The sequence below is a fragment of the Chrysochloris asiatica genome, unplaced genomic scaffold (assembly GCF_000296735.1).
Source record: "Chrysochloris asiatica unplaced genomic scaffold, ChrAsi1.0 scaffold00163, whole genome shotgun sequence".
Classification (NCBI taxonomy): Eukaryota; Metazoa; Chordata; class Mammalia; order Afrosoricida; family Chrysochloridae; genus Chrysochloris; species Chrysochloris asiatica.
Genome location: NW_006408681.1, coordinates 3,893,270 through 3,906,439, shown reverse-complemented (window position 1 = coordinate 3,906,439; position 13,170 = coordinate 3,893,270).

The window sequence follows — 13,170 nt, the reverse complement described above, 5'->3', positions numbered from 1 at the left end:
TACTTTCTTTGGGGTTACCTTATAGTCAATTAACTTTTCCCTCCATTTAAGACAAAATATTGTATCCTGTAATCTACCTGACCTCCTCACTATCTGGATCTCTGTTCCTACATTTTTCCCTTCTTTGACATTGTTATTATTTTGGTCTTCAGTTGACCTCCCAGCTCCTTTGAATTCATTGTGTAATTTTGTTCTGTACTGGACTCTGCTATCTGTCATCTGCATTTCAGGTGGTGTTGCTATGCCTGTCAATCTCTGATTGTTGTCTGTTCTTGTTGGTTTTCAATCCAAAGAGCCCCCTTTAAGATGTTTTGAAGTGCTAGATTGGCTTTGACAAAATCTCTTAGCTTCTGTTTATCCTGGAATGTTTGGATTGCACCATCATATTTGATTGACAATTTGCTGGATAGAAAATTCTTGGTTCCAGTTTTCTTTTTTTTTTATCTTTTAGGATTTTGTATATGTCTCCCATTGCCTTCTTGCCTGCATGGTTTCTGCTGAATAGTCAGAGCTTAATCTGATTTGCTTGCCTTTGTTAGTAACATTTTTCTTTTCCCTGGCTGCTTTTAGGATTTTCTCCTTGTCTTTGATTTTTGGAGATCTAGATTATTATATAATATATAAGGATTTCTGGCAGCGTAGTGGTTACGAATCGGGCTGTGAACCTCAAGTTCAGCAGTTCAAAACTACCAGCTATTCCATGGGAGAAAGATGAGGCTTTCTGCTCCCATAAAGATTTACAGCCTCAGAAATCCTGTACAGGGTCGCTATGAGTTGGAACCGACTCTACGGCAAACAACAACAACAGATTATTATATGCCTTGGTGATTTATTTTGGGGTCTATGTGGATTTTTAATGCTTAAATGGATGTTTGTTGCTGTGTTATTAAGCTTACTGGGTGTCTCCTGGTGGATACGATCAGGAGATAGGCTTTCTTTTTCACATGTAATGCTTAGCAGCTGTTATTGGTTCTTGTTTCAATGGTGGAATATTATGGGGTATGGTTATAGCTTGCCTGTATGGCCACAATTGCTGACTCTTCTTGGGTAACGTAGAGAGAAAAACCTCCCACCTCCAAGAAAGATGTGTGATCAAAAGGACTAAAAGCAGAAGCAATATACAAACAGACAGAGACAAAAACCACCACTTTGAAACAAAAATAAAACTGTGGCCAACTGGCCAGTTGCCTTGCTACACAAGCAGTATGTGTGCATCATAGAAGCCTCCAGTACTGGATGAGACTGTCCACTCATTCAGGTCCCTCTTCTAGTCACCACTGTAGAGGTGCACAGATAGATATTGAGATGTTAATGGGAGAAAGATTGTTTACTAGTTTTGTCTCTGAAGGTCAGTTAGGTATCTGCATGTGCACAGCGTAGTACTTGAAATAGTTGCATCTTTTTATGTTGGGGTTTTATAGATTGTTCATATGATTTGTCTGTCAGCCCAAATCTGCTTTTTTTCTTGCTGGATACACAAGGGTCCCTCACAATTTAACTTAGGACTGGGACCCACAGGCAGAAGTCAAAAGCAGCAGCCAAAGAATTTGCCCTTGGACTGATGGGGCTCATTGTCTCTATGCCATGGGAAAGCTGTGGTCTCAACGCTGGATTTTTTTTGGGGTGCACACCCACCTGCTGAAGGCATCCAGGCTGGGCAAAGAATTCACAACAGGGAAGAGGAAACAATGTGTAGAATCCCCCCACACCTCCTTTGGCACATGACGCTGCCCTGCTTTTAGTGCCAGTTGCCTGTGGCAGTCTGGCTGTAGCCCTGCCCTCTGGCAGTCCAGGATGGCCACAGAGGGATTCCTGTATCTTGGCCATTTTCTAAATTGCAATATTTTCCTTTTTACCATGATTTTTCCACTGGCAGTTGCTGGAAACTGATGCCCTGGCCTTTCTGATAGATCCAGAGCTCTGGATCTGTTCCATGAGAGCAGTGTCTAAGGGTTTACAGCCCTTCCCCCATGGAGCCTATCCTACCTGACTCTGCTCTGCCACAGCCAAACCGGAAGTCCCCCTTTTGCAGTATTTTTTAAAACTGTTTTTATTAGACATTAACTCTTTTTTCTTTCTTTTTTATTATGAATGGGGTGAAGATTTGTAGAACAGATCAGTTTTCCATTCAACAACTATTCTTTAAAAGATTTCTGCTTTCTAATATGTTGATCAGAACACTGGGGTCCTTATCATTCATTTGAATAAAATCAGTTGGAAATTACTTACAGTTAAAATTAATAAATTTTAAATAGTGTGCCCATTCCTCATTTCTATTTATATTTTGCAGAGTTGATAACAGCTTCACATAAATTAAAGGGAGTCCTGGTGTGGTGCTGTGGATTCATGCACTGAACTGCAAAGTTGCTTTGAACCACAAGGTTAGCAGTTCAAGCTCATGAGCTACTCCTTGGAAACCCTATACAGGGTCACTATGGGTCAGAACTGACTTCACTGAGGGCACTTAACAACAACACTACCCAACAAACAGTAGAAGGAAGGCAGAAGAATGACCCCTATCCCTCTGTATTAACACAATTGACTTTGAAAATGTTGCTGTTCTCAGGTGGACAAATTCCAGGCATTGCTAGTAGAGTTCTCCTTCCAGACATGCAGACTGTGAGGCTCTACTGAGACTACATTCCTTTTGTTAACTTTGGAGGAAGGGAATTTCATACTCTTTTAAACAGTTAGCAAACACTTAAGCCTCTAGCAGAAATGTCTAACCAAAGAGGACTCTTTAATTACATTATTTGAAATCTTTTAAAACAATACTGAAGTAAACAATTTTCTGTCTATATAAACCAAACCCACTGCCAATAAGTAGATTCGGATTCAGAGAGACCCCATGACTCAGACTCCATAGGACAGAGTAGAACCTTTCCTTAGGGTTTCTGAGGTTGTAAATCTTTGCAGTTAGCAGCCCAATTCTTAATCCAGTTTGCCACCAGGGCTCCTTTCTGTGGAATCTTGGTGTGACTCTGTAGGATAAGCACTGGACTGCTAGCCAAAGTTAGCCATTCAAATCCACCAGACTATCTTTGGAAACCCTATACAGGATCACTGTGAATCAAAATCGACTTGACAGCATTTTACAACAACATTCTTTAAAAAATCAGAAAAGGGTTAGCAAATTGATCACTGAGAATTCTATTTGCATTTTCTCTTCAGAAGGGAAGGCTTCCAAAATTAAAGCATTTAAAAAAAAAAAAAAAAAAAAACATGAGAAGTGCTTTTATGTTTAAATATTTGGCAAAGACTTTTCTTCTGGAGCTATTTTTGTAGGTGTGACTGCTTTTAGAATTCCAGACCCATATTTACCACTGTCTAAAACTCACAGATCTTTCAGTTCCTCCTACAAATAAAAATGTCCAAATCTAAATACCAGCTTATGCCCCAAACTAGCAACATTACCTGTTTTCTATTTATCATATAGAATCACTATTCATCAGAAATGTAAGCTATTTTCATTATCTCTGATTCATTCTTCTTCCCTTTTTTGCCTGCATACAATCCATTTATCAATACTGTAAATACTTGCTGATCTCTTTTCCACATTTATTCTGGATCCATATCAGAAAAATAAAGAAACAAATTAAAAGCAAAATAAAGATCTTCCCTCATTGAACACAAGGTTGGTGAGGGAATGAGATAAATAAAGAAATAAAGCATATAGACTATAAGCTGGTGATAAATTCTATGGAGAAAAATTAAGTAGGCAAGTGGATGCATGTGCTAGAGGTGAGGTTTACAGACCAGGAGTGAGGTACATATGGTTAAGGGCAGAATGAGTTAGTCCTTTTGCCCCCAATGCAGATAGATGATAATGGTGAAGAGTATGTATTGGGTCCAGGGAGGTAGCGTCTGGAGTTTGCACAGGGATTCTTCAATTTCCTTCTCAAACTTGCCAAAGGTATTATGTGAGGTGAATGGTTTGAATACTTACCTCACTTTTGCTGAGCAACTTGAGTTCAGAGACACCCTCAGAATGTTAACACCCAGAGGGATGGAGGCAGCAAGAGGTTCATATCTCCTTATCAACCTCACTCGATTATTTGTCTAATCACTACTTACAATCCCAGATTCCAAGTTTAATAAACTGCTGCCCAGCTATTTTTGAACCTTCAGAAAAAGATCAAGTAGATAGCTCAATAATAACATTTATCCAATAATACTTAGAGTGTCTGTCAGTTGTCTATATAGCTCATTGGTAGTGACCTCTTTGATACAAGAATGGCATGGTATGCAACATTTAACCAGTATGCCTTACTATAAGCAAAATTGAATAATTAATTACTCATTTGACTTTCCTTATAAGATAGACTATACCATTTCCCTCCTCAAAATTTTCAGTGATTACTCTCAGCCTAAAACTGAACTCCTTAATTAGCCCTCCAAACATCTAAATCAACTGTGTATCTGCCCATACTTCACCTCTGTTATGTTTCTCCACCTGAACGACAAATATGAAATAAGGTGTGATTTCAACTCTGTGTTTTCTTCGAGTTCTTTGCTCACCTTGGCATGATAGGAGGTTTCTAAAAGTTGGCCATATTAAAAGTGACATGGGTCATATAAGGGAGATTCAGAAATTGTGTGGAATATGTTCATCTTTTAATTCCATCTTTCCAGAAATCCCATATAAGGTAGATATGAGTCAGAATCAACTTGATGTAAGCAGGTGGGTGTAAAGTCTCTGGGTAATACCAGTGGCTAAGTTCTTGACTATTAACTGGAAAAATGGCCAATCAGACTTATCCAGAGTTCTCTGAGTAGTAAGGACTGGTGAACTGTTCTGAAAAATCAGCCATTAAAAACTCTAGAGAGGACAATTAAAGACCGGAACATATGGGGTCACCATGTGTCAGAATAAACTCAATGTGACACATTTTTTTTCTTTAAATATATATAGCTTCTAAAAATAGTTACTATGAATGCATAACAAATTTAATATCCACTAATAATAATTCCTGTAGGAGCTCTCGTAGCGTAGTGGTTACGAATCAGGCTGCGAACCTTAAGGTCAGCTGTTCGAAACTACCAGCCTTTCCGCGGGAGAAAGATGAAGCTTTCTACTCCCGTAAGGATTTACACCCTCGGAAACCCTGTACAGGGTCGCTATGGGTTAGAACCGACTCGACGGCACTTAACAACAACAATGATAATTCCTGGTGTGGTGCTGTAGAATAAGCACTGTACTGTTAACCACAATTCAAAGCCACCAGCTATTCCTTGGAAACCATACACAGGTAGATTTGAGTCCAAATCAACTAGACGATGCTTAACAACAACAACAATCAGGTTTCTGGTGTGGTGCTATAGGATAAGCACTGGACTGGTAACCTCAAGGTCAGTGAGGAAAACCCATCAACTGCTCTTTGGAAACCGTATACAAGTCGAGAATGGAGAGATATTGTCTCAAGTACTTTGGATACATTATCAGAAAGAATCACTCTCTATAAAAGACCATCATGCTTAATAAAGTATAATGTCACAAAGAAGGGAAGACCCTCAATGAGATGAATTTACAGTGGTTGCAAAATGGTATCAAACATAACAGAGATTGTGAGGATGGCACAGAACTGTGTAGTGTTTTGTTCTTGAGATCTCTATGATTCAGAACTGACTCAACAACACAGAACAATACATAACAAATATATGGTAGAATTGACCTGTGAAATCATGTGGAAATATGTTTTCTTTTTTGGAAGGGTTTTAACTACTAATTCAATGTCTTTAATAGATCTAAACAGGTTTAGATAATTTGTTTCCCTTTTATTAAGTTTTGGAAGTTTTCCTCTTTCAAGAAATTGATCCATTTCATCTGATTTATCAAAATTGTGGACATAGAGTTATTTGTAGTATTGCATTATTAATATTTTAATCTCTATAGATCCAATCATGAATCCCTCTTCCATTTTTGATGTTGGCAATTTGTAGCTTACCTTTCTTTTTCTTATTTAATTTGGGAAGAAGTTTATCAATTTCATAATTTAGGAAAAAATTAAACACCATTGTTTATCATTATTTGTTGTTGTTGTTAGGTGCCATTGAGTTGGTACCTACTCAAAGTGACCTTATGCACAGCAGAATGAAATACTTTCCAATCCTGGGCCAACCTCACAATAGTTGTCACACTTGAGCCCATTGATGCTGCCATTTTGCCAATCCATCTCACTGGGAGGGTGGGGGGGTGTCTTCCTTTCTTTCTCTGACCCTACACCCTACCAAACATAATATCCTTCTCCAGCGACTGCTCCCTCCAGACAATATGTCCGAAGTTTGAGAGATGAAGTTTGGCACTCCTGGCCTCCAAGGAGCACTCTGGCTGCACTTCTTCCAACAGCCCATGGCACTTTCAATATTCTCCTCCAACACTATAAATCAAAAGCATCAATTCTTCTGTGGCCTTCCTTATTCACTGTCACATACGTATGAAGTTATTTAAAACACCATGGCTTGGGTCAGGCACACCTTAGTCATTAAGCTGATGTCTTTGCTCTTCAACACTTTAAAAAGATCTTGTGCAGCAGATTTGCCTAATGCAATACATCGTTTGATTTCTTGACTGCTGTTTCCATGAGTGTTGATAATTGCTCCAAGAAGAATGAAGTCCTTGACCACTTCCATCTTTTCTCCGCTAATAACAATGTTGTTTATTGGTCCAGTGGTGAGAATTTTTGTTTTCTTTACATTGAGATTCAATCCATATGGAAGGCTGTGCTCTTTGAACTTCATCAGTAAATATTTTAAATCTTTTTCACTTTCAGCAAGCAAGGTTTATCATCTGCATATCACAGGTTGTTAATGAGTCTTCCTCCAATTCTGATGCCACGTTTCTCTTCATATGACTCAGCTTTTCCGGATTATTTGCTCAGCATACAAGTTGAATAAATATGTTGAAAGAATACAACCCTATTGCACAACTTTCTTAATTTTAAACCATTCTGTGCTTCCATGTTCTGTTTGAATAACTACCTCTTGGTCCAGGTACAGATTAAGTGTTCCAGAATACACATACTTTGCAATGTTGTCCATAACTTGTCATGATCCACACAATTGAAAGCCTTTACGTAGTCAATAAAGCACAGGGAAACATCTTTCTGATAGTCTCTGCTTTTAGCCAAGATCCATCGGACATCAGCAATGATATCCCTTGTTCCACAGCCTCTTCTGAATCTGGCTTGAACCTCTGGAAGTTCTCTGTCAATGTATGCTTGTAGCCATTTCTGTATTACTTTTGTCTACTGTTTCTTATTTTCAGTTTTGTTATTCTAATTTTTGGTTAGATTTCTTCTCTGCTTTAGGTTTTAGTAGGTCTTCTTTTACTAGTTTCCTAAATTGAAACCCTTGGCATGGATATTAGGAATATTCATTTCATATTATGAATTTCCTTATAATAGCTGCTTTAGATACATCTTGAATTTTTTTTTATTAGTTTTAAGTTTTATTTTCATTTAGTTCAAAGTATTAAAAAGGTTCTCTTATGCTGACTTTTTGACTTGTGTAAATAAAAAAATTGGCGAATAGACTCTATTCACCAATGGGAGGGTGTTTCTAGCTATAATAAAGGATTTCTCTATTTTAGCACATATATTTTGATGTCCTATTAAGTGCTATAGTGAGCTGAATAGTTTCCTCCCAGTGATATATATGCTCCTAGAATTGTTACTCTTTTTTTTTTTTTTTGATCTTTGTAAGTGTAATTCAATTATGAAACTTGATATAAGATCATTATTGTTTTTTCTGAGCTAATACAGCTGGACTTAATACAATGACAAGTGATAAGAAATACAAGAAGAAGAGACATGTAGAGAAGAGAGGAAGGGCATTTGAAGATGAATACAGAGATTATAATTATGCAGCCATAAACCAATGAATACCTAGAGCCATCAGAGGCAGAAAAGGCAAGGAAGGATGGTGTCCTTTAGTCTTCAGGGGTTGGGGGGGGGGACGATGACACAGTACTGCTGATACCATGATTTTAACATCTGATCTTCATGACTGTTAAATAAAAACAGTAGATGATAAACTCCTCCACAGAAACCTTATGTAGGGTTGCTGTGAGTTGAAACAGACTCAATGACACTTAACAGATGATCTAGGACTTCATTCTTCTTGGATCAATTTTCAACACTCATGGAAGCAGCTGTCAAGATGTCAAATGACATATTTGTCCTTTGCATAAAAACATGCAATATATTATAAATAAAATGAAATGCATAGCATGTAAGCATAACATTTTTTTCTGATACTATGGTTGTGCACTTATAAGAAAAATGGTCAGGGATAGTATTCACTTTATTAATGCACTTTATTAAACAGCCATTATCGAACAGCCAATCTACCTTACCATGTAATCTCTAAGAGTATGTGAGTCAATATAGTACAACTATTTAGTCAGAAATATCTAAACATCTACTGACCTTACGGATTCCAGATTAACAGGCTAAATCAGCTGAATGGTGGTTATGTGCCGTGGAGTCGGTTCCGACTCATAGCGACCCTGTACAAGGTTTCTGAGGCTGTAAATCTTTATAGGAGCAGAGTGCCTCATCTTTCTCCCATGGAGCAGCTGTTAGTTTCGAACTGCTGACCTTGTGGTACGCAGCCTGATTCGTAACCACTACGTTACCTTGAAAAAAGTGATCCAAAGCAAACCTCTGCAGTTTTTTTCTGATCTATGCTGATCCCATGTGTTATAGGGTAGGACTGCTCCATAAAGTGTTCTTGGCTGTGGTCCATACAACATTAGATTGCCAGAACTTTCTTCAATAGCACTATTGAGTGGGTTTGAATAATTAACCTATGGGTTAGTAGCTTAGAGCAAAACATTTGCATCACCTGAGGATCTCTGAGGATAAAAGAAAGAAGACTTTCATTTAGATCCAAACACCAAAGGTCAGAGCTAAGCACAAACAAATAGAAAATCTGGGACATTCAGTTGATATTGTTGTTGTTGTTGTTGAGTGCCGTCGAGTCGATTCCGGCCCATAGCAACCCTGTGTAGGGTTTCTAAGTAGCAACCTTGCAGTTCAAACAGCTTTACAGTCTGGCGCCTTAACCCACAGAGCCACACAATTGATATTAGTACCCGATTAATCAACCGTGTGATACGACTGTTCAGATTCAAATCAAAAGCAAGTTTTTCTAGTAGTTTCCTGAAGAGTCGTGATCTCATTTTTCAGAACAGAAAACTCAGGCACAAAGTTTGAGAAATTTACCCTAATTACAAATTTATCATTACAGTTGGAAACAAAGTTTGATCTAACTCCAATGCTATGTGTTTTTTTCTTTCTCCAAAGTCACACTGACGTAAGCACTTTAAGCCATAGTACATGAAAAATACAGGAAGAACTATAGTTGTTTTCTCTAAGGATTAGAGAACATAAGGAAAAAGGTCATGATTGTATTCTTGGAATATATAAAATATAATGGAAACAATAGTATAGTATAGAAGTGGATGGAATTAAAGGAAGCAACAAATGAATGACCTACCCTGAAGATAGGTTTCCTGCTAAGCACTCAAGTAGAAGCTAATTATTAAAATACGTAAAATGGCCATTATGATATGAATATCTTAAAACTCAGCTTTTATGATTCTGTGGAACACTGAAAACATAAATGTAAATAGAAAAATCTCTGGACTAGCCTATCAGGAACTTTGTTCTGGCTCATTGCTTTGATTCAAATTAAGTTAAGAATGACAACCAAGCAATAGAGGAATGATGAAAAGAAGAAAGGAATCCCAGTTGACGTCAGTAAAAGTTTCAATTTCAATGCTATACAGCATCATTGTCCGTAATGCTTGGTCCCTCAAGAGTTGCTCAGTGACAAGATGTAGGGAGCTATAGTGTGTTACTCACCTTAACACCTGCCTGGAGTCCTCCTTCCCCTGAGGACCAAATAACAGCTTATCATTGGTTTAATAACACTCTGCTCTGAGGTCTTCTACCTCTGCTTCCCTCTGTTACTGTTTGGCTGCATGACCCTGACCAAGTTACAGCTGTCTCCTGGGTGTGCTGAGCAGCACTAGCAGTCTTTCAATCTAATTTACTGTAGGAATAAAAAGTAACTCAGGAATGATCTATGTGAGTAGTGACAATGCTCAGGAGACTTGTGCAACTCTAAGCATGGTGTTTGCAGAAGAAGAGATGTACAGATCAGTAATTTACCATCCCAGTCAGAAAGTAAAACTATATTCATTTTATTACACATATATTAGATCATTTAGGTAAGAATTGTAAATGTTTAAGTAGTCATAAGGACTCATAGGGGGTCTTTTCATAGTCCTTGATGATAGGGAGGGCATCTCAGATAGGGACAGTATAATGAAGGGCATTGCTCAGAATAGGAGACAGTTAAGACAACAGGTCTATGAAAGGCTCCATCATAGGCCATTTGCATGCATTATTGCTGATAATCCTCATTATGACCACATTGTTGTTGTTAAGTGCCGTCAATTCCAACCCATAGCGACCCAGTATAGGGTTTTCAAGGAGCAGCTGATGAGCTTGAACCGCCGACCTTGCAATTCAAACGGCTTTGCAATCTGGCGCATTAACCCACAGCGCCACACCAGGACCCCATGACCACACATGTTATTGGTGTTGTTTGTTTTTAAGTGCCATCAAGTCGGCTCCAACCCATAGCAACCCTGTATAGGGTTTCCAAGGAGCGACTGGTGAGCTTGAACCACCAACCTTGCAGTTCAAACGGCTTTTCAGTTTGGCGCATTAACCCACAGCGCCACACCAGGACTCCATGACCACATTTTTTGTTGTTGTTAAGTGCCGTCGAGTAGGTTCGGACCCATAACGACCCTGTACAGGGTTTCCTAGGGTGTAAATCTTTCCGGGAGTAGAAAGCCTCATCTTTCTCCCGCGGAACGGCTGGTAGTTTCAAACCGCTGACCTTAAGGTTCACAGCCCGATTAATAACCACTAATTAGGTAGACACAATTCTCCCACAGTACATATGAGGAAAATTTCTTTAGTGATATTGTTAAGTACCGTGGAATATGTTCCTACTCATAGTGATGCTACACAGGGTTTCCGAGGCTATACATCTTTACGGGAACAGAATGCCTCATCTTTCTCCCGTGGAACCACCGGTAGTTTCAAACTGCTGACCTTGAGGCTGGCAGCCAGACTCTACCAGAGCTCCTTTTAGTGATCTTAGTTCAATGCTTATTAATTATGCTATTTTGGTTTTATGACATAACATAATCGAGACAAAATTTTTAGACATATAATGATAATCTGCTTCTAGTGTTCTCACAAAGCAGAAGTAAAACAATATAGGTTCTGTCTATGATGAAAATGATAGTAAATAACAATTAAACATCATGGTATGTTCTACAAAAGGAAAACATGAATAAAATGCAACTTTTATTTTTATACCCTCCTTTCTCTGCACCTACTACTACTTTGAAATGGATGCAGTTAGAAGTTCTTATGTTAGACTAAATTGGAATTGGGGTAAAGGAATGACAGAGGAGGTCCTACTTAAAAATGGAGAGGAGAAGACCAGGCTCAGAAGTAATATCAGCCAATTTCTTCAAGGGAAGAGATTCCTTCTAAAAGTAGAGACAATCTTATTATTTTTTAAAAATACTTTTTTTGTGACTTAACAAGATCATCAGTTTCAAATTAAAAAAAAAAAATCATATACTTTGTTTCATCTCAATGGTTGAAAGTCCCTTCTTGTAACAAAAGTTACCCTATTTTTCCCCTGTTCCTATTTGCATTTCACCTACCTGCCCAACCCTTCTCAATTTTTTCCTTAGGTAAATGTTTCCCCTTTTGATTTTGAATGATTGACCTTTCCATGGTAAGTATACCTTACTAATATTGTTTTTCCCTTATATACCTATCTACTACTTGGCTAAAACTTGGGTCATGAGCATGAGTTCCTTCCATAATCTTCGGTTCCTCCAGTCGCTTTCTGACCAAGTAAGCCCTGTGTTTTTGTTTGCTTGTTTGTTTTACAATTTTGAATTTTGTTCTACATTTTCTCCCACTCAATGTAGGAACTTTTAATGTGATCCCTTTCAGAGCAGTTGGTACTGTTAGCTGGATACCATCTAGTTTTTCTGGTCTCAGAGTCACAGAGATTGATGGTCATATGTTCCATTAGTCCATTGGGTTAATTGAATTCCAAATATCTTAAATTCTCTTCACTCTTCTTTCTTCTTCATATAGCGAGACTATATGCAGACTTAAAATCTCCTGAGCTTTTAAGATGCCAGATGCTAGTCATCAAAGTAGGATTTAGAACATTGTGCATGTGTACTGTTATACCAATTGACCATGGTGTCCCTGAGATCCTAGGCCCAGAAACTCATTGTCTTAAGATGTTTGGTGATATATGAGACATTTTCATTGTTTTGCCTGCTATATGGTCCATCACATTCATAGGTGTGTTTGTAGCAAAGGTAAATACCAATGTACAAATACCCTCTTTCAAACTTATATATTTGTGTATATACTCCCACTCTTCCTCCCATACTCATTCAGCTGTGTATCTGTCCACAGAATATTGTTGTACTGTGTACTTCTATCCTCTTTAGCCCTTGCATACCACCCTGTGTCTTCACTTGTCTTCATCATTCTTCTGCCAAGCATCCTGTTCTTCTATATTGCCCTCTCCATCACCTGAGTAAACATGTGTCTATCTTCTAGCCTATACAAAGTCTCTGTGACTCAGAACAGACTTGACAGCATTTAACAACAACAACCTTCTAGCCAGTGAATTACTCTGCCTTGTCTTCCACCCCTGATAATCATCAAAGAATGTTTGCTTTAGCATGAAACCTTTCCTTGAGGCTTTGCAATAGTGGCCTGATACAAAATGTGTTCTTTTGTGATTAACTAATTTTACTCAGCATAATGGTGTGGTGTTGTGTGTTAATGTGTCAGACTGCAAAGCTGCTTTGAACTGCAAGGTTGGCAGGTCAAGCTCTCCAGCTGCTCCTCGGAAACCCTATACAGGGTCGTTATGGGTCAGAAGCAACTTGACAGCACTTAACAACAACGTCATCCATGTTATGAGATGTTTTGCATACTCATCATTTTTCTTCACTTTTGCATAATATTCCATTTAGTATATATACCAAAGTTTCTTTGTTATTCCATTGATGGACATTTAGACTGTCTCCAACTTCTTCCT